The sequence below is a fragment of the Pollicipes pollicipes genome, unplaced genomic scaffold (assembly GCF_011947565.3).
Source record: "Pollicipes pollicipes isolate AB1234 unplaced genomic scaffold, Ppol_2.1 Scaffold_3216;HRSCAF=3773_pilon_pilon_pilon, whole genome shotgun sequence".
Taxonomy (NCBI): Eukaryota; Metazoa; Arthropoda; class Thecostraca; order Pollicipedomorpha; family Pollicipedidae; genus Pollicipes; species Pollicipes pollicipes.
This window is the reverse complement of record NW_023596251.1, coordinates 5,747,710-5,767,635: the sequence shown is the minus strand read 5'-3', so window position 1 is coordinate 5,767,635 and position 19,926 is coordinate 5,747,710. Positions and strand designations below refer to the sequence as shown.

General features: G+C 48.0%; 1 long non-coding RNA gene across 1 annotated transcript; it reads left to right on the top strand.

Moving 5' to 3' along the window:
- The first annotated feature begins 12,305 nt into the window (after window positions 1-12,305).
- On the top strand, window positions 12,306-14,453 carry LOC119090965 (uncharacterized). Its single transcript, XR_005093342.1, has 2 exons — window positions 12,306-12,438; window positions 13,876-14,453. It is a non-coding gene; the product is annotated as an uncharacterized LOC119090965 (long non-coding RNA).
- Window positions 14,454-19,926: the final 5,473 nt, after the last annotated feature.

The window sequence follows — 19,926 nt, the reverse complement described above, 5'->3', positions numbered from 1 at the left end:
ACCTCCGACCAAGAGTTCGCCAGTGCCGCAGTTGATGACCACGTCCAGCTTGTTAAGAAGATCCAGCCCAATGAGCACGGGGTCAGTGAGTCCTGACGACATGTACAACTGGTGCACAGCCCTGGTCTGGCCCACTTCCAACACCACCTCCTCCTGTCCATCCAGATGTACATCAGATCCGTGGCAGCCAGACATTTCACTTCTTCTGTCTCAGCTACTGTCAACCCAAGCTCCTCTACCATGTCAAGCAAGCCTATGACACTCCCTGTGTTCAGAATACCGTCAATTAACCTATTCATTAACTTAACATAATATAATCAATAACAACATAACACTAACATAACATAACTTAGCCCATTCAATAGCTTAACAGCCTTAATTTCCGTACTTGGAGCTGTGCCAACATGTTGGGGCACACTTGGGCACATTGATTTGACGTGGCCCACTCCTCCACACTGGAAACATCTTTTGTCAGCTCTATCTACCTGTGACTGTGACCTGTTGGGAGCTCCACCTTCATCTGTCTGCCGAACCGGCAGTCGTGATCTGTCTTGGTGGTGCTGTTGGTACCTTGCGGGATGTCTTGTGCTTGTAGCTCCTTGCCTTTTGACTCCCGCAGGTGCCATGGACGCACTGGTTGAGGGCAGAACTTCTTCACGTGACTTAGCTGGCCACAGTTAAAGCACCGTCTTCCTGTCATGATGGTACGCACTGTCGGTGGTTCCTGATGAGAGGTCACCTCCTTCTTTAACTGCTCCATGGTCTGAAGTCGTTCCAGCTTCCGGATGACTGCTTTCACAGAGGTCGCATCAGTGTCCAGCAGCTTCATTGCCCACTTACTTGACACAACTCGTGACAGCTGCTCCAAGAGCCAACTTTCCTGTGCCTTCTGAGACAATATGGCATGCCGCCACGCAGAAGCTGCTGTAAGTTGAGCACAAGGAGACGAGGATTACCACCCAACTTCAGCCTCTCCTCATAGAACCAGTGCAGCAGCACCTTTCTCTTCTATTTCGGGCAGAGGAGATTCCGTATGATTTCGGCCGCCTCTTTCATGCATTTTGGTGGGTTATTTGTAATTCATCAGCCACCCAGCTTGTCCCATCTTGTAGCAGGGCTGGAAGAAGATCGAGCTGTCTCTCTTCACTCCAGCCACTAGCGCGCGAAGCCCGATGAAACTTCCTGGGAACTCTTCCCTGTCGTCTGTGTCCGTGCAGGTGGTCGGTGCTACTCCAGCAAACCCACTCCAGCTACCTTGACTTTCGGTCATCGCCATTACCTCACTCTTCTGCGTCTTGTCCGGCTTCGTCGCCATCTTGATTTTTGGCCACAGGCCACGCGGAACAAAAACACAAAGACGAGCAGTCTTATCCCACCGCTGAAGTAACGCTTCGTTAGCTAACTTTTTTGATAGCTGCTGTAATGCGTTTCCATTCCGAGAGAAACTCCGATATTCTTCCGCCGGGGGCCTTCTGTTCACAATCAGTCTTCTCCGTACACCAACCAACGCGGATCTCCCCGGTAAAACTCGCCGGACGCCCACATCACCTCGCACAGCTCCCTAAACCTCCGAGGAATGTCACGCGCTCGCCTATTGGGCAACACTTACCTGTCTCGTCTGCCGACCTGTGAAAACTGCTGTTCACAAAACCCAAGGCATAAGTGGTGCACAACAAACAACATCGTCTACCGCACATCACAAGCGACTAACTTCGTTCTTCGTCGAGAATGCACCTTACCTAACCGCTATGCTTGGCCATAACATGAATATAAATATATGTATATATATATATATGCATGTGTGTGTGTGTGTGTGTGTGTGTGTGTGTGTGTGTGTATGTGTGTGTGTGTGCGTGTATGTGTGTGTGTGTGTGTGTGCATGTGCGTGTAAATAACCAGAATAGACTGTCAGCTACATCATTTCAGTGATACTGATATTTCCATCAGTCTTTGCGATAAGACCCACCGTGTAAGCAGGGGTGAAACTGTGAACAATCGAGCATCCGGCCTGGAAGGCGCCTACCAGCTGCTCATTATCCATCCCGGGTAGACAAGGTGACAAAAACTATTGGAAAGTTGGGAGTACAACCAGCAGAAAATGCTGCAAGGAATTCCAGCAGCCGTGTGCCGCCATTTCCAGGCGAAGACCCTGTAAGGGACACGTCCCCTACAACTTTCAGAACGTGACTACAACCCCCATCCATTTCAGAGAGACTCGTCATTGTTGAACGCATAGCCGTGTAGTGTTTGGCTAATGCTGTGTATTGCATTGGAGCGCCCAGTCTGACTCAGGTTTCTGGAATTACATGCACTGCACTATTCCTGCACTACAGCAAGGCCTTAGCTCAGGCTTTTCGAAATGCTATGGAAAGGCGCAAAATTGTAACGGTAAACCCATCCATCCTGGTCATTGATTACAAAGTGTATGCTGTGGGAGATTACACAAAATGCGAGACATATTAGCCCACTGCACTGCCAACATGCACAGGAAATTATGCATACAACTCACGAGGAGGAATACAAAAGTGATGAGTAACGTCTAAGATGACAGGGAAACTCGTTTGTGCGCTTGATATTTTTAACAGTTGAATACATGAGCCAAATGCCGCAAAACGTCATCTAATTATGACCGTTGGTTATCGAAATGATGTTGGTTGAAATAGAGTACTATTGGTGGTGCTGGTACCAAGATCTATTGGTGTCAGTACCACCCTAACTTTTGCTGAAGAGTAACAACACGCTGCTATAAGCTTTTTGCATGTAGGATGAAAAGCGTACAATAATTGTGATGAGCAGCCAAACGCATGTGGAAGTTGCACGGTTTTGAACATTTCTGTAAGATGGCATTGGCCTACTTTGAGCGTAGGATGAACATTAAAGACCAGCAATGGTTGAAACGTTGTGGTGCGCCAACACTCGCTGAGAACGATGTTCGATGGCAGATATTAATGAAGATCGCTGAACGACCACTAATGGCATCCACGTACACCTTATTGTATCGCATGCAACTATCTTGAGCAGCGATGCATAGCGCCTGATATGGAAAGTCAGCGATCTGTCGGTTCTAGAGATGATGGATGATGCTGAGAAGAACTCATATGGACGCGTGCCAAACGCTGCTCGAGCTACACACAACATATCTGGAGGCTTTCTTTGAAGTAAAGCTATCGCGATAGGCAAGTCTCGAACCGGGCTGTACTGACCGCAGGCTTTGAAACGCTGGAAGCGGTGGAGGCACATTGGTTCTTCTTCGCCCAAAAACATTTGCGTTTGCGAATTAGCCCAAAACACTTCGTGTGCAAATGTCCGAGTCCAAGAACACCTTGTTTAGAACGTCGTGTTCCAAAGTACTCTGTGGTGATCAGGCTCAGTCAGGCTACCTCTGAGGCTGAAAACATTGTCCCAGATTTCTTGCAGGTAAACGCTGGTCCAGGGGCTTTCTTTTATGTAGAGCTACTGCGATAGCCAATATTTGAAACGGGCTGTACTGACCGGAGGTTATAAAACGCTCAAAGCGATAGAGACATATTGGTTCTTCCTCGCCCAGAAATATTCGCGTTTGCGTCTGCCCAAAACATTACATGTGCAAATGTCCGCTGTCAATGACACTTTCTTCTGGAACGTCGTGTTCCAAAGCACTCTGTGATCACCTAGTAAAGCCAGCCTGTCTCTGTGGCTGAAAGCATTTACCCATGATTTGTTGCCGGCAAATCCTGGTCCAGCCACAATACTCCAGTGCGTGAATTCAGGGTATCAGAGCACTTGCCGTTTAAACAAGGCATAACAGCTATCGTGGACCGTACATATTCCTCCGATCTTCCACAGTCTGCGGAAGACCCCGACGGTGAATGCGTTGCTGGATAAGAAGCCACCGGAGGCGGCAATTTACCGTGGACAAAAACATACCCCATTGTGATGTTGGTCGTGCGCCATCTCATATCGGTAGTGCAGTAGCCAGCATGCGTGCTGTTAGAGAGAAACTGTTTTTGCAAAACACATGCGAAACACGTGTGAAACGCAAACACACCAGACCAAGAGGCTGTCGAAAGCACAGTAGGTTAGACGGAAATAAAGACGATAAAAAAACAGTGACCCAGAACCATTTTTCAACTAGAGTGGGAGTGAATAACGTCATCGCAAAAGACAATGCGGGAGAGAAAAAAAATTATATTCACGAAGGTTAGAACTCACGAGTCAGTGAGATATGCTCCAGCAAGAACATACATTTCATGTTGAGATGAACATGATATCATAAGCATGACAACAATGTGTTTTCTTTGTTTTTTAACATCTTAGGTTATTACGGTGAAACAGAATGTATTAAAGAATAGTACTTTAATGACAGTGTGGTTAGTATCACAGACAATGTAACTCCAGTGCTTTCACGCTGCACTATGCACTTCCTTTCCGCAGAATTTTGCAGCACAAAACACAGCCAAGGAATTTAACAACAACAAAATCAACAAGCCTAAGGCATTCCAGCAGAATGCCCTGGAATCCTGCACAACACATCACCAAATTAAACACACCAGACTTATCTCCGACCTCTGTTAAGATAGGGTCTGGACAGTGTACTAGAATTGCCAGTTCCGGGTGTAAAGTAGCATCCTATCAGGAGAAATTTTTCATTCCCTAATCCATATTTTGTGTAGATTTTTCACTCTTACCTGATACTGTACAATCGCACGCGTCCAACCCACATTTCCCTATCCGAGGCTTTCAGATGCCATCCAAAACCGAGCTCACTTAAAAGCACCAAACATAAACAAGGCTCCACGGAACCTGGACACCTGTAGCTATGTCCTGCCTCACCTACATCTGAATCATGTCTATGCATGCACAGAGTAATGGCGCCAGGTTCCTTCAAGCCCAAGACCCCCAGCGACACCAGCTGCCTGCACGCATCAAGTTTGGTTTGTGTACAATATGCATCACAATAGACAGCTGTGTGCCAAATTCAAGGTTTTCACGTATCCCCAATTTTTTGATCTCACCACCACACCACCAAAGCAAAGCCTGGTGCAAACACCAGCAAAGCCTGGTAGGGAATTTTACTCCACGTATTTTTTACCCGAAGACACTTGACAACTAAATTCCATCACTCCCGGAATGCAGGAGCCAAAATTCAAGAAATGTCTTCTAAATGAAATTTGCCAGCTGAATGTCACCGATTGAGCATTCATTTTCGCCGATCCTAAGTCAAGTCACCTGATTACAGAATTTTGCTAAAAAAGTATCGGTCTTTATCTTGATTTCACAAGTTTTTTCTTTCTTTTATTTATATCATTAGTTTTGCCTTTCTTTATTTATTTCATTACTTTTGTCCCTCTTTCTTCGTATCATACGAGTGTGATAAAACTGCATCCATATTTTCTTTCCGATTACCTATAAAGGTATCATCTATTGCTTAAAATGTTGACCAATTTTTCTGCAAAATGCTTTAAATGCAAACTTGCTCGTACTGTATACGCAAATTGAGATAATTCGCCAGCCGCCAAAACATGTTTGATATTCACCCTGGAGTTAGAAATTCACAGGGAATAAAGGAAGCAATCTGAAGCACGGAACTTATTTTTACCGCTATGTTTGCCCTGTTTGACCCTCAGTTAGAGTTTTGTTTTTGTTTTTGGCTCATGACGGTGCTTGATAATGATAAATATAAGCCTTTCCAGTTTCGCTACACTATCAGGCTACATCACAGGCTACATTCGCTACACTATCAGGCTACATCATTGCACTATCACACATCGTGCATGACATTCTTGCCGTTGATAGTCCTGTGACATTGTTAAGTCCGTTGTCACCAGTCATTCATGAATTATAAGCCACTGTCCCATATAATTGACATAGAGTGGTCAACCAATGTGGTTCATTGTGTAATGGCGCGGGTCAACAGGTCCACTGTGGCACTATCTGTAGTGCTGTAATGATATTGACAAATCGGGTGTTACCAGTCATTCATGACTTATAAGCTGCCGTCTCGCATAATTGATAGGGTAGTCAACCAATGTCGTACGTTGTGTCATGGTACGGGTCAACAGCTTCATTGTGGCACTACCTCAGTGCTGTACATGACATAATGAGCAACGATATCGTTTTTGTAGTGCAATCCATGCTGCTTTCATAATAAATTTAATCATGAATAGATGGGTCAAGTGTGCTCTCTTGTACTGACTCCCCATCCGACATATAACTGACCAAAAATGCATGATGCAATATACAAATATCTTCCAAGAAGGCAGACAACTAATAAGTGGCATCACTTGCTCAGCCTGTTTTGGGAATCCACAAAACGTGGGCGATAAAGATGCAAGCATATCTTCCACTTCCAAAGTCATGCAACCTGCTGCAGCCATCAGGCTGCTTTAGTAAAAAATAACAGCAAAATTTGTCATGCTGTGAAATGACACTGCACACATGCTGACCCTGCACAAGGCTGGATACATAACAGGTGCATTTTGTTATTGTTGGATGGGCAAAATGCAAGACAGTGATGAAGCTGCCAGTGCACACAAGGCTCATAATAAAAATACTATTAAGTGCTTTCCAGGACACTAACAACAATACCTTTCCACCTATCTCAGCACCCAGCATCTCACACAAGTTGCAGTGACTATCACACTGATGACTCACGAGCAATGCTCATCTGCATATACAATTTCTGAAGATAGTACAACGTGCATCAGTAAAAAGCTCGCAGGACTATCAAATTACAGGTTTTCTCACAATTTCGGCACAGAACCTCACTCACAGCGCCGAACTTCACCGTTACCTCCCTTCGAAACAAAGTCTCAACACGGTTCATGGTAACGCGGCTTAAGAAGTTCTGCTTGTAAAACACAATCTTTGGTTAAAAATTTAGTTTTGTCGAACGATATGTGTGAGATACGTAGAAAAGTATATGTCTAAAATTACTGCAATGTTTCCCTAATTTCATAATGCCTTGCTAACCCATAAACCCGTGCAAGGTTCTGTGCTCCGGTACACCATGCGCCAACCGAGCTGTCTGTAAGAGATACGTTAGTGGAAGAAGAAAAAAAAAACGCCAGCAGGAGAAAAAAGACAGATTTGCCGTCGCGTCTTCTTTTTTAAATCTCCGGGAGCGTGCCATTTTTTGGGTGCCGTACGTTTTTGCAGACAGTGGCGTTTTTTATAGCATTGACCTGTGGCCTATAAGTAAGGAAAAATGACCCGTTCACGACGAGTGTAGTACAACCCGAAATTGTTCACGCTTCTGTTTGCGACACGCATACAGCTGTGAAATCTTACCAACAGTCAATCATCTTCCGCGGACCGTACCACATGTGCAGCAGCATCACTTTTGCAAATGTAACAGTGGCAATACTGTTTTGACCGTAAACAAAAAACCGCCTGTAATATCGAGGGAATCTAATGACGTTTCTATGGCGTCATTAACCGGAAGGCGATTTTGAAGTTGGCTGTAAGTAAGCCTTTCGTACTTTGCGGGCGTGAAACTTAGGAACCAGAGAGTTTTGCTTCTTAAAAAGGGTCATATCCGTTATGTGCATAAAAATGTCCTCAAGATGGCTATTTCAGTTCAAAACGCCATACAAATGTGGAACATTCCCTTCAAGGTCTTCAAGATCAATCAAAGAAGTTTTATAAATTTTGTCATATCAGGGCCAGTGTGCAGCGCAGCTTGCCATTATGACACTTATCGTTATGTTTGCCATTCCGCTTTTAAGCACAACATCTTCACAATCAGAGGTGCTTGCAATGCTATTATGCTATCGTTACGCTGGTCCTTATGCGGCATTGCCGGCCCTGCACAGCAGTGGCCGCCAGCATCACAACTTAAGAACCTAACACAGTGACTGGTCCTATCTCTGGCCGCGGTGGGGACGACCAGCTTTGGACCGCTACCGTCGCGATAGGTTCCATGCGTCAGGCACAACACTGCTTTGCACCCCAGCCGTAGGCTGTTGTGTGTAGCCTGACGGCTGCATAACACCTGCCAGGTATATTTTATAGATATAAACAGATGTCACGTGTATTTCTTTTAATAACTCGTAGCACGTTTCACAGCACAGCCCCTGCATCTTGAGGCTATACATAGTATGCATATATATGTGCACACACTATATATATATATATATATATATATATATATATATATATATATATATATATATATATATATATATATATATATATAACTAACCAGAATATTGTTGCACTCAATAGTTCTATCACCAGTCAGTTACCGCATTCACTCCGTGCTCCATCTCAACTATGCAGAAAAGGGATGGCGGCAGCGGGATTCGATCCCACGCCTGGGCATCGCGGCACGTCCGTAGGTCTACGCTTCGCATGATAGCTCGAACACGAGTGCCACGGCGCACACTTTTGATCCCGGAAATCGAAAGAGGGCTGCTCCAGCTTCATTTCTATGCACTTTTTATGCATATATATGTTCAAGATTTAGAAAGCCGGTGGCCTTAAGAAGGGCATTTTGACATGGGAACCGGGTGGCTAATCGTGAAATGTGCGCCGTTGCTGCCATGTTTTTTACTAGACTTTGGACCCCTCTAGTCGGGTCCTAGCTCCCGGCTGACGAGGTGAGCGGTCTGTATGTACCCGTCCTCCCTTTGAGCCGCACGAAACGGCTAAAAGGTTGGTGCCCTACCTTACATACGGCCGACGGCTCGGGACACTTCCCGAGGGCCGCAGTCCTGTCCTACCACCAAGCCCCACGGGAGGCTCAATGGCGATGATCTCCGCTACCGCCCCGGGAGATGTTGTGCATGTAAGATGATATTGTGCTTGTAATAAAGCACTATGACGGGAGGGAATGAGTTAGAGCGGTCCCGAGAATAACATGGAGGGAGTTGTAGTGGTTTCTGACATAACACATTTTACGCATGGTAATACACAAGGCCAAAACCGCGTGGAAACGCACGAAATGAACACGGCTGAAACACACAAACAGGTTTTCGAGAAACGAAGCTTCACATAGGCAGTAGTATAAGCCTTATTCTTCGGAAGAAACAGGGTAATGGAGATACAGTTGGGTTGATATTTCTGCGACATATCTATCTAAACAGGAGCAAAAGCTGTTGTTTAGATAAAGGCATGTTGCAGGAATATCACCCATCTATATCTCCATTCTCCTGGTTGTCCCAGAGGAATAAGGCTAATATTACTGTCTTATCTATGTGAATAATGTTCCTCGCTAATGCACTGAACAACTTACGTAATCGAAGCTCCACTTCATCAGCAGTGACCACTTACGTTTAGCCCCACCATACACGTTATATACGCAAAGTACGCAGCTGAGGGCCCTTTAGCTTGTTAAGCAGTTGGACAGGATGGGATAATTTAAAGCTTCCGGGGATTCAGGTGATCGCAGGCGGACTTTTACCCTATTGTCTTAACTACAGGCCATAGTGATTAGGGGGTCGCCTCTCAGAACGGCACCGTGGCGGGTCCTCTGGAGCCACGGGCTGCAAACCAGGATTATTGGCAAGCCCGAGGGATTCTTGTGCAGACTCAGGGTTCATCCCGAATTGACCGATAGACACGGCATCGCCGAAGGCAAATCCACTGACCCCGATGCACCGCTCATAGCTGGCGGCTGCTGCAGATGAGGCAAGGTCATCTCCCACTACCGCTCTGGTCAGGTCGGCTGCGACACTCAGGCCAGGCCCGTGCGTCACGCGCTGCGCCGCACCTCCAGGCCAAGCGTTTTGGCCAGAGATGCTTAGCATTCAAGTTCCTCTAGATGCTGGAGCATCCGCTCTATGGCAGAGCCTTCAGTGTCACTCACCTGGGGCATAGACCATGTCCAAATGCGCCCACTTAGATTGCTATATCTGGATTTTTCCACTGCCCCATCCAACGTGTCTATTCCATCAGCAATGATCTTCTCTTGTACATGCGGGCAAGGGTTGGAAGAAAGGCATGAAACTGAATCTGGTCACCACCACTGCCCGGGAACGCCACAGCAATCAGCCGCCGCAACTCAATGACGTAGGCGTCGACAGATGACGAAGAGTGGAACCTTAGCTCACAGAGCTTATTGTGTGCACCAAAGGGACATGACCTGACAAAGGAACGGCCAAGTTTAGTCACAGCGCGGTCGTATGCACCTCATAGTTCAGAGACGGCCCTGTCGTATACACCTTGTAGTTTAGCGACGGTCCGATCGTATACACCTCATAGTTCAGCGATGACCCGGTCTTATACGCCTCATAGCTCAGCGACGGCCCGGTCGTATACACCTCGTAGCTCAGCAACGGTCCGGTCGTATACACCTCGTAGTTGATCCCTCGCAGTGAAAAGCCCGGTCGTATGTGCATCCGCCCCCTACAGAAAGGCTTACTGGGAGGGCCTGTCTCCTACCGGGAGGACCTGTCCCCTATTGGGAGGGCCTCAAAAGCATCTCCTGCAGCGCCGGTGAGGCAGAGCGACAAGCAACGCAGTTCATGTTCATCAAAGGCATAGAGCATGAAAAATGATGCTAAAACAGGATGATGAATACAGTTCAGCAAACCATCTGAGAAAAGCACCGGCACCTGAAAATTTTGGTCCATGAAAGAAAATGTGGTGCCTGGAAAACCATCAACAGCTCGTAGAGATGCAACATGGAATTACTCATCTCGCCGTCTGACTTCATACATAAACAACAAATATTAAGAGGAATCACGAAAAATATCAGCAATAAACTCAAGCCAAGTTACTTATTTTATAACTTTGCCAGCACGCCAGCAGCAGGGCAACGATCAAGGGACAGCGCGCCAGCAGCCGGGCAGCGATCCAGGGACAGCGCGCCAGCGGCGTGACAGAGATCCAGGGACGGAGCTCCAGCAGCAGCGACAGAGAGATGAGCATTATCCTTTCCATTTACAGGTTGTGCAGCAGCCGCAAGGGTGGTCGACCGCGGCAGGAAGCCCAGCGGTATGAGACTGCGGACGGTCGCCGCAGCTGGTGACGCAGAAACAGCTTTAGACGACGGTAGACGGGCAGCAGCAGGCAGGACGGCGGTCGCCACAGCAGGCCTCGCCGATACTGCCGCAGCAGCACACAGTGGCAGGCAGCAGACAGTGCGACAACCTGCACCACAGACAGTGCGGATGAACTGAGATTGTTTAGACCTTGAGGGTCACCTGGCTTTCACAAATGGACGTCAGACTCGGCGTCCTTGTGGCGTAACTGACCCTCTAAGGTATCTTCATCGAAATTGAACTCGATGAGAGCTAACTCTCTTAACAGGTTGCCAACGTCACGGACGTAATGCAAAGTGGCTTTATCTCCAGCTGAATGATTTAACCTTGAAGCATTCTGTGTCACCTTGGAGTTAAATGCAATGCTTTTTAAAACAGCCTGGAACATTAGAACGGTATTAACCGCTTTTTTTGTGTACAAAGTCCAGTTCTTCCATCGCACTAAAAGCAACAGAACCTTTAATTTCCGCAACGTGTCATTGTGCTTTTATAGAGCTGCACATACCCACGTAATCTGGATTGGCTTGAAAACCCAGGAGGTCCACAGCATATCAGACCACAACGTATAAGCGAAGACAGAAAGTGATTCATTCCAACGTAGTTACCAGGCTGCGTGACACGATGCAGTCTTTGATGGATGGCTCTGATGGAATAACCATTAAACAAATTGCCTGGCATCACCTTGCAGTCATTGCATGTTAAACACAGCATGGTGCTAGTCGTGCATCGTTTTTTGGAGCATTTTCTGTTCTAAGTACTGGTCTTCTAGCCAGTGGCATAACCTGATCGGTCGAGGAGCTCATTATGAGAGAGAGAAGCAGCGTTGGCTCATGATCAGAAGCAAGGCCCTTTAACAGCGTCAGGAGCACTTCACACGTTAAGGAATGGCATTGCCGCCTTCAGAAGAGCGCTGGGCTCCCGGTCCCGAGGCCGGGACGCCGCGTACAGCTGCACTCGTGCGATGCGCCCCGAACACGCTGTACCTTTTGGTGGCTGTGGGACGAGTCCGGCTTGCTGCAACATCTTGTTATCGTGATGTTAATAATGATAGGTACCGCCGGCTTTTGATTGGACAGGTTGGAGTTACCGTTACCAGCTGCATCGCCCACAGCCATTCCACCCTGGTGCAGTCATTCGTTTCGTGTGCATGTCAAGAAAACACGTCTGACTCGGCTCCAGTCACAAAGGCACGGCACTACCCTTTCTAGGATCGTCTCCGGCCGGCACGAGCGCTGGCGCGGGATTCCCCCGGCACCCATCCCGTCAGACTTGCCCTCGGGCGCGAGCCGCAGCACTTGTCCAGTTCGCTGGCACCGCAGTCAGTCGCGGACGTGGTGAGCACGGCCACGCGAACGCGCCTGCTGCAGCGGACCAGAGTTGGGTCCGGCCATCCGAGCATTCGAGAGCGCCACCGGTCAGCCAGCCAGCAGCCGCCATGGCGATCTCCATGACTAGCGTTAGCAGCCTCCTGCTGGTGAGTTCGGTTCATTTGTTAACTTCTTTAAAGGTACCGTACAAGTTGCAGTGTTAAACACGTAGTTTCACTGATTCATCTTGACTGCAGATACGTTAAAACAATGTTTCAGGTGCATTATGAGCCATAAACTCCACCATCTTTGTGCTTATTATATTGGGAAAGTAGGCGGTGTCGAATGCTTGCGGATATTGATGAGTAGATTCCGTCCGGACAGTTTAAGAGTGTACTCCGTTCTTTTTCATTTTCGGTGGACAGACCTTCCAGTGGTTATCGGATATCGCTTAACTTCCGTTAAGCTCAAAGCCAAACGTCTTTGTTAAACACGTTAGATAAATATAGCGGCGGTTGCATTATGCAATGCGAGCCGTATTTTGGAGTCCTGAAGTGGCAGTAGGACCTCAGCTGCTGATTCGCGTTTTATACCTAATAACGGCAATATCAACAAGCAACAAAAAAAAAGAAGAAACCAGAACAAAACCAATAAACATGTACCACGTGCAGCTTGCAGTCAAAGTTTTTCTCCTCATAAATTCCAACACTTCTCTCAGCCGATTCCTATTTGAGTTTATACAAAGCACCTCAGCTACAGATTGCCACAAACGCAAACAAACGTAAATAGGTCGATGTGCTATCACTATATTTTTGGCGACAATCTTCCCTCGAGTGACTTACAATTGTCCAGATGAACGCGTTTCGCTTGGCGTTCACCTTAACTATACGCCCTGTACTGCCAAGCGTCAAGATCTCGTCAGTCTCTCGACGAAGTATTGTTATCCGAAATGAAGGGACTTCACCTCGGGCTGTTGAATATTTTGCGCGTAAATGAGTGAGAAGTCAGTTGTTTTTTTGTTTTGTTTTTTGTTGTTTTTGTTGTTGTATGATCGAGTGTACACCATGATGGCTAACACACGCACATGGCGCAAACGACTTGAAAATAAAACCACATGCGATGTCACGCGGACATACCCCAAAACTACAAATACGTTTGGTGTTATCAAAATCTCAAACTGACGTAATGAAGTCATGCCATTCAGCACTTTGCTGCTTTTTACTACCTTTTTCTATTGCGTTTTGATTTTTAATGAACTTTGCATGATTTTTTCTCAAAGAAAGTATATAAAGACTCTAAAATTCTAGAGTCTGAAATCAAGCGCGAAATATGGTCTGCCTGTGATATTAAAAATTTGAAGCCAAAACTGGACTAGTATAAAGATAATCCATAGGGCGTGGAACACTCAGCTATCCGGAATGCAGTTGCATTCTCCCGAATGCGACGGTTATAGCGGAAGCCATCCCTCCTCTTCACTCCCCCTCCTCAAAATAAAAGCGTTGCACTAAACTCATTTCTGTTGCTAGAGTTGCAGCCTGATGTTGGATGCTCAGTCATCGAGGGGCTGACACGGCAGGCCTGAGCGCTCGTGCTTCCCATTCCAGGTGTTGACTTTGGCGCTCGGCCCGCCGCAGACCGCGGACGCTGGTCCAGCCGCGGCCGCGACGCACAAGTCCTACTTCCCCGTGGTGGCCACCCCACCCCTGACCCAGGAGCGCAGCAGCGTCTCCAGCGTAGTGCCGTTGAGGGTCAGCTCCGTCCCGCGACCGACGCACGCCTGCGCAGGGAGGCCGGCCACTGTTACTATGACGGCAGTTGGAGTCGCTTGCCCCAGTGGCTATGGTCGCTGTGGAGGTTTTTGCTGTAAAAAGTGGTAATCTCCGGAGCTGCCTGCCGTGGAAACTGACAACGGTCTACTCAGCTGGCGCGCCATTCATGGCTGACACCTGTGTCCTTTGCTGACCCCAGCCGAGACTGCAACACCCAGGAGTCGGCGCAGAGGAGCCAGTCCAGCGCGCGATATCATAATACGCGGGAACGAACACCATCACCAGCTGATAGTGAATCAAGCAACAACAAATCGGACATGTTTTTTACCTTCGCCCCAACGAAGGAATCTTCAGAGGCCTCTCTGGTGTATTGAAAACTTAATAAGCCAGGGCAAATACAACAACGCAGAGGACAGTGTTGGAAAGTTTTCGTCAAGCCGCTTTAAATAGGCATAACTGAAAAGTAGTTGATGTGACATCGACACGTCAAATCAGGTAATAACGGTCAAAATAACACTTCATAGGCCATGTCTCTATCTGAAGAGCTAAACACCCTATGACAATTCAGCAGGTGCCGTTGAATAGCTCTTGAAAACCTTATCAGATGAAAACTGGTAGACACCGGTGCATGTGACTTGTGACATGCCATGTCAGGTCAAAATGGTGGTGGTGGTTGTTATGGGCCGTACCACTTCACAAGAATGAGACACAGCACACTTGGAAAGAAGAGTCTTATCAGGCCTTCTAATACTGGAATTCGTTCCTCATTAAGATTGAAAACTTATGACCTTCAATGCGTCAAATTTGGTCAAAAATTCCAAAATTCTGGCCAAGGTTGGCCGTGGACTATCTAACCTCATTAAGGCCATGATAACAATGTTAAGATACGTCACAGTGACGTGATTACACGGGAAAAAACGTTCAGCTCTTTGGAGTGCATTTCGTGTCAGAAATACGCAATAGTCGCCGCTTTCACGAAAACGTGACTTAGATGCCACTGGAAAAAAAGATCATAGGACACGACGCATCCGCATGTCAGAGGCTTGCAGCTTTTACAACATGTGGTTCACTCATTCAAAACTGTCCTGGGACTGTTCCAAAACAAGCTCTCCTCGTCAGGCGGAGCTAATCCCGGTCGGACGGCGGACGTAGCTCCACATTCCCGATGAGCTATTTGCATGTCGGCCTGCCCCCTTAACGTATAGCGATTGCCGTCACAAAACGATTATGAATGTCAGGCCTGTGTAGCCCTTGAGCTACGCCGCGTTAAATGTTTAAGCCGTCTCCACCTGCTCGCCTTCCTGCGCAGACCTGAGCCCACTTCCCAGCTAAATACAATGTTTTGCTGCCCTGGCCCAGGCACTTGGCCGGTACACCTTGAGGAACCAGCTTACGTGCCTCCAGCAAGGGCATATTCCTCGTTGAGTATCTACCCGAAGCCAGTGACTACGTCCTTTTGACGCCAAATAAACTCGCAGCGTTGAACGAACAGTCTGTCGTCAACTGTATGTGAGCGGGAGCTCATGCAGACCAGCTTACGCAACTCACGCAGACAAGCTTACGCAGCTTACGCAGACAAGAGAGATATACATACGGCGCAGCGATGCTAAACCGGCCCGTACTAGACAGTATTTATCAAAACACGTAATGACCCTGTGGAGAAAGAATTCGGGATAAAGGGGCGAGTTCAAAGCCTTGCAGCCCGGTGGTGTCAAGCCGTTTAACCTGAGGCGAGGTCGTGTTAGGCGAGAATGACCCCAGTTCAAGCGGCAATGACGAAAGGTCGTGAAGTTTTAGTTACAGCTTTCGGAGCTTTCTCTGTCTTAAACTATTAACCCCAGCCAAGGTTTATGGGCACGATGACAAAAACAAAAAAGCATAAAAAACGGTGGCTTATTTCCGCTATCACTTGTAACTCGATGCAATGACGAAACGCCATGTCACGTCTTCAGTCATGACGACGCCGCTCTAAATGGGGAATACCAGCCCGCAGGAACACGTCGGGCTTGGTACATGACGCGGCGTCGGCCAGGGGAAACACGTGCCTCCGCGATGACGAGGCAGATGGGCGCGACACCCGATGACTTTCAGATGAGCTTGAAGCTAATACAGCCGCACCCGGTGACGGCACCTAAGCCAGGGTCGCTGAGCCCCAGTGATTGCAGTTCTTGGTCGACTCACTGAGCTAAGTGCAAGGTGGACTGCAGCCGTTTGAAAGCTCGACGATGAAGAGTCTGTCTGAGCCGTCGCTGAACGACCAGCGAGCAGCAGCGGTCGCGCAGCGGGGCCCCGACCGCGCTGTCCGTCGTCGGGCGCTCGACCGTGTCCTCAGTCGTGACCGCCAGCCAGCAGCCACGACCTTATCGGTGTGCGTCGCCTCCCTCCTTCTGGTGCAGCTAACCCATTGTGAATCACTTTAGATGGGCGTAACCAACGCGTCGGGAAAGGTGATATCGATCAATCCATCACTCAATCATGTATTCTAATAACTCTCCAATGTGGTTATCTTGGCTATGCCTTGCGCTTTATCGGCGTACTCTCAGACATACGTGTGCACACACACACACACACACACACACACACACACACACACACACACACACACACACACACACACAACACACACACACACAACACACACACACAACACACACACACAACACACACACACACACACACACGTACGCACAAATAATGGCAAAGCACTAAAACACATGATGCACTGTCTAACGCCAGTGTGTTGAAGCCATCCCCTAGCTCGCTGTGTAAAGGCATACTGCTGTAAGATGCTAGACATCGCCACCAGGTCATGTCTAACTAATTATTCGTAAACAACCCTCCAGCCTACCATCCGTCACTCGAACCCGCCCTCCATCGCCCCAACCCACCCTCCATTATTCGAACCCACTCTCCATCAGTCGAACCATCCCGTCATCGCTCGAACCCACCTCTTCACTCAAACCCACTATTCATCATCAAAATCATCTTGGCTTGTCAAGTATTGTGGTCCTCTCAGATGGCCTCTTCGTAGTCACTTCAGATAAACACACTGGCGTTATCAAGGTAACAACCTTCTGCTGTTGCCCGCTGATTCATCCATCAGTCGTTTGGTATGCATAACTGCGTTTAAAGACACTTTTCAGTTATTTTGCCGCATGGGGACTGCAATGTCGGTTTTGTTTAACACCAACAGACGTCTGTTTAGAGAAGGCAGCTGCGCTCGAAAACTAGGCATTTAATGGTGGTAAGCCTGAGACAGCTGTGCGGGCAGCGGCAGTGGAGCGCTATCCGCCCGTGAATCATGAATCCAACGGGCAGCAGTGTCTTATCCATACATTAAGCGAATCGTCTTTCTCGATGTACCCCGTAATGAAGTGATTTATTTCCGCGAGATGTTTGCTCATATTGGACACACGATTAACAAGACGTGTGATTAGAAACCCACGACACAAGATAAGAAATTCGCCAATTCTCTTGCCTGAGTTATGTAAAAGTAATCGGGGAACAGCACCTAACGCTGGTCTTGTTCCCAACCATACCCAGATAGGCCGTTTTGCGGTGCTTAGCACTAGTGCATTGATTAGACATCTGCGAAAAAGAAACAAAACAGATAAGGTAAAGGAGGTGATCACGTAACTGCATTCTGTCAGCGGTCCGTTCACACAGATAACAAAACGGATAAGGTAAAGGAGGTAATCACGTATCTGCATTCTGTCAGCGGTCCGTTAACACAGATAATCAAACAGATAAGGTAAAGGAGGTGATCGCGTAACTGCATTCTGTCAGCGGTCCGTTCACACAGATAATGACGATTTAGCTAGATACCACCTCAATCCGTAGCCTAAACAGCAGTGATCCTTCAACATCAGATGGGACCTGTTTCTCTGACCGTGGTGACCTGACCTGGTGACCTGACCCTGACGAGCCCAGCATGTCATGTGGCCCGCTGACGTACCCCGCTGCTCAAAAGGTCAACAATGTGCAGCGTGCAGAGTGCCATGACACCGCCCGAATTCCAGCAAGTCATGGGCTCTCACCAGGAGCTGGAACACGCGCAGCATATCATTAGCGGCTTCACAGATGAGAGCCGTCGGGTATGGGGTGTCTGACAAGTTTTGGTATATAGGGCCGTGAGTTCGGCCAAGTTCGCTAAAATCATAAGCAAAACATTTCCAATGAAAATTGCTCATCATATCAGTTTACGTCTGTGGACCTCGTGATTGACGTTTGTGCCCATGCCAATGTCATATGTGTTTACCATAGGTAAAAGTTTCCACAAACGTGAAGCAAGCCGTTTTTTTTGCGATTCGCAACGGAAAACAAGATAGTTCTGGAAGCCTGGGTACTTCGACGCGAGAGGAACATTTCCAATGTACATAAGGTGTCTGCATGCTCAGCCCACTTCGAGGATGAAGCCTACTACCAATCACATTTGTCAGGTTACACTCGGTTCTTGCTGGCAGACCTTGGCTGCAACACGATGCACTGCTTCAAGAAAATTGCCAATTACTGGTTACTTCACGAAAGGTCACCTCATGTGGTTTCATTAACCAGGGTCCAGTGTTTGTAAGGCAACCAAATGGATGAAGAAACCAGGAACTGGTATTATAAAGACAACTTACTTCACACGCGCCCGGGTGGCCGGGCTTGATACCCTTGGCTCGGGTGGGAGGGGGTGGAGGGGAATTTTAGCCCCTCCCTGAGATCTCAGGAACAAAGAAAGCTAGAGACACCAAATTTACAGGGTGTGTTGACCTGTGCGTTAACTCATTTAGCTATGAGTGTCAGATTCCTAGGCCATGAACTTCGGGTCAAAAAAGGTCAAAGAAGGTTAAGTTCCAGATTGGTATCCAAGGTGCCCCCGGAACCTAGATAACCATTTCTAAGCAAAAGGTCACCCGCTCATTCAAGGTCAGTGACCTGATTTAACCATTTGAAGGTCAAGGTGACCAAAATCATGCAATGTTGCTCTGAGTTTTGCATTTGACTAAGCGACAAAGAGTGCGCTAGGCAGTATGTTCCTGAAACAAAATGTTGACCCGGGTCATTTTAGGTCAGTTACCTGTTCTGACCTCTAAGAAGTGTTTTGGGTCCTAGTAGTTTGGGTCAAAGTGTTTTGGGTCTTAAAAATGGCATATCCGTGAACTGCATGAAAATGTCCTCTAGATGCCCATTTCAGTTCAAAACTCCAAACAAATATAAAAAATCCCTTTAAGCAGCAGACTGCTAGTCCCATTATCGGGCCATGCGTTGAGGTATCAGCCTTTGTACTGAATTGCCAGGCAGTGTTTAATCAGGCATTGTGCACGACACAGTATGTAGCCACACCAGCCCGTGTTCAACGGATCGTGCATCACGGTACCAGACCGAGCGTCACATTGCTAGTCTGAGTGTCTCGTTAGAAGTTCATGTGTGAAAACACCAGTCCGCGTATCAAATTACCAGACCGTGAGTCAACGTACCAGCCCGGACATCACATTACCGGGACATGTGTTGCAGCCGAGCCTGGCTCGTTCGTACGGGCCCTTTGGCCGGCGCTGCTCGGCGCGACGCTGTCTGGCTCGCTGCCGCTCTCCGCCGTCGACGGCACCTTCCGACTGCGCTCGCTGCCGGCAGCACGCTGCCTGCTGCTGACGCTGCTGGCGACGGCGCTGCTGGCGACTCGCTGCGCTCTCGAACCAAACCTCCTGTCATGGCCGATCATCTAGGCACTGGACGCGTATGTCATGGCGATGGTGTTGCAGACATACCTGAGGTGGGCAGGGGTGCTACTCTGGGTCTGCCTGAACGCGCGCCGCCTGCACCGTCTCCTGCAGGCCTGTCGCGAGTACGAGCAGACATTCGGACCCGTCGACCTCCGGCGGGCCAGCCGCTACGTCCGCCGCT